Source organism: Cryptomeria japonica, chromosome 1, assembly GCF_030272615.1.
Source record: "Cryptomeria japonica chromosome 1, Sugi_1.0, whole genome shotgun sequence".
Taxonomy (NCBI): Eukaryota; Viridiplantae; Streptophyta; class Pinopsida; order Cupressales; family Cupressaceae; genus Cryptomeria; species Cryptomeria japonica.
This window is the reverse complement of record NC_081405.1, coordinates 690,970,056-690,973,059: the sequence shown is the minus strand read 5'-3', so window position 1 is coordinate 690,973,059 and position 3,004 is coordinate 690,970,056. Positions and strand designations below refer to the sequence as shown.

Here is a 3,004-nt window from a genome sequence, read left to right as displayed (position 1 = left end):
GCATAGATTAGGGGCACGGAGTAATAATCCCCTACCGGATCCACCCATAGTTCCACTTGTTGCTCCATCGATTCCTGCAGATGTCCAAAATACATCATTCATTTCGACATTAGATGCTTTGACTTCCCTCACAGGGAACCTGAGTGAGCAAGCTGCTCACATGGCATCTGCTCCTCGATGGATGCCACATATGTGTTCGAGTTGTCATGAGACGTGTTTAGGTCCTACTACTGCTGCAGGATCTACTTCAGTTCCAGATGAGCATGATGCAGCAGATGATAGTATGATGACATCTTATATGGATTTTCTTTGCTCGGATGTTCATCTTGACCAGGTATAGATATATATAATATACATGTACATGTCAATGTTTTTATGTACTTTATTAAATATAGGTATAAACTAAGTGCATCTCTTTTTTTATACAATCTAATACTTCATTAAATAAATTTTGTTTATGTAGATAAGGACTACGCCTAATATTAGAGTTAATATTGCATCTACTGGAAGACAACTCGGCACACCTTATGGGGTATAGTATAAATTTATATCTAGACATTGTACTAGATCTTTTTAAGTTAATATGCTATCGTCGTATATTATATAAATTTTCATGTTGATACATTGAATGCTTCTTTCTCCAGGATTCAGGTCATGAGGGACCCTCTACATCACATCAAGAAGAGGGTCTGACTATTGTGACACCATCTATGGTATGTATCTTATAATTCTTAACTTAAATATGAACTCTTACAATATTGTAACTTTACTTGAAATTATTTAGTACACATATATATGTTCACTAAATATGATTTCATTAAATGCATGTATGCAGGTGGACACTACCATTAGGATAGGTTATCCTCATAATTTTGATCAGAGCCAATTTGAACGCACATCGACATCCTTTGAGGTATTAATATGTAATACTTAATTTGATCTTATTTTGACTCTTAATTTAAGATTTAATTGGACACTTTGAATTTGACCTTGTACAGGAGTTAGCTAGCACTGCATTTGGTGTTGATACTGCACAAGATACTACTAGAGGAGATACTGCTACAGGATCTGATGAGCATATGGTAAGTTTGTAACTTAATTTATGAATTCTACTATATTTGATAAATGATTCTTTTAATAGTTAATTTCAAGTAATATTTTAATATTATTTTTTTATTGTACAGCATGAGACAGGTGGATCTGGACCACGTCCCGAGGACAAGAGAGATACTGCTATAGGATCTGATGAGCATATGGTAAGTTTGTAACTTAATTTACGAATTCTACTATATTTGATAAATGATTCTTTTAATAGTTAATTTCAAGTAATATTTTAATATTATTTTTTTATTGTACAGCATGAGACAGGTGGATCTGGACCACGTCCTGGGGACAAGAGAGATACTGCTACAGGATCTGATGAGCATATGGTAAGTTTGTAACTTAATTTACGAATTCTACTATATTTGATAAATGATTCTTTTAATAGTTAATTTCAAGTAATATTTTAATATTATTTTTTTATTGTACAGCATGAGACAGGTGGATCTGGACCACGTCCTGGGGACAAGAGACCACGAGATGTTATTGATGATAGCACTTAGATTTTACTATTTATTTGGCTTTGATATGTACTTTTTTATGGACTTTACACATTTGTTTACACGTGCACATACTTTATATATATGGATAGTTGCATAATAGGATTAGATCATATATATTTTGTGCATACTTTATATATTTTGTGCACATTAGATATTATGTGGAGTGAACATCATGTTACCATCTAGACATATATATGGATTAGATATTATATGGATTATGTGGACTTGAAATTTTACTATTTATTTGGCTCTGATATGTACTATTTTACGGGCTTTACATATTTGTTTACACGTGCACACCCATACTTTATATATATGGATAGTTTCATAATAGGATTAGATCATATATATTATGTGCATACTTTATGTGTATTGTGCGCATTAGATATTATGTGGACTTGAAATTATGTGCACATTAGATCATATATATTGACTTGAAATTATGTGGACTTGAAATTTTGCGCATACTTTATATATTATGTGGACTTGAAATTTTATTTATGGAAGTTGTGCTTAAACAACTTTATAGGCATTATGTGGACTTGTAATTTTATTTTTGGAATTTTATTTAAATAGTTCTTGTGATTAGATAAACTACATGTGCATACATCTTGAACTAAGTATCGAAACATATCTTATAATTATAACATATTCTAAATCAAAAAGTATCATTTAACAAATATAATGAATAGAACTTGATTAAAACATAATTATCTCATTCATAAATTTGACCAGTAGTCTCTCATTTATGTATATTGTACACAAAATGTAATCAAGAAGACATATCTAAAATAAAATAAATAGTCTATTTAAATTATAATAATAAGGATTTATATCTCTCAAAATACAACATAAAGTATGCACAAACAATAGTAGTCATTGAGGGCAAGTCTACTCTGAGAGACCTAGAAAAAAAAATACATATGATTAGTTTTTATAATCAGGATGCATTGAATTTAAAATACAACATAAAGTATGCACAAACAATATAGTAGTCATTGAGGCCAAGTCTACTCTGAGAGACCTAGAAAAAGTAAATACATATGATTAGTTTTTATAATCAGAATACATTGAATTTAAAATACAAATGGATTTGCCTTAAGGGTACAAAAATTTAACTTACTTGTAATTATTCAAAATGAAACATAAAGTATGCACAAATAACTTTGTTTTCATTGATGCCTTCTACTTGTGGTAGACCTGAAACAAAATTTTAGTAGATTAGATTTTGTAATTATGATTCATGATTTAAAATACTATATATAATATGCATCGCGACTTTTAAAAGGGAGGTGGATTAAGGGTTCAAATTATAACTTACTTGATATTCATTCTATTATACCATCTGCATCCTCTCTCTTTTGCAAAGCATCTATAATTGTCTCGTGCTCTTCCATAGA

At 30.3% G+C, this 3,004-nt stretch overlaps 1 long non-coding RNA gene across 1 annotated transcript; it reads left to right on the top strand.

Annotated features, from left to right (window-relative positions):
- Nucleotides 1-1,183: 1,183 nt before the first annotated feature.
- Nucleotides 1,184-1,640, top strand: LOC131856252 (uncharacterized). Its single transcript, XR_009358381.1, has 3 exons — nt 1,184-1,256; nt 1,359-1,430; nt 1,533-1,640. It is a non-coding gene; the product is annotated as an uncharacterized LOC131856252 (long non-coding RNA).
- The last annotated feature ends 1,364 nt before the right edge of the window (nt 1,641-3,004 follow it).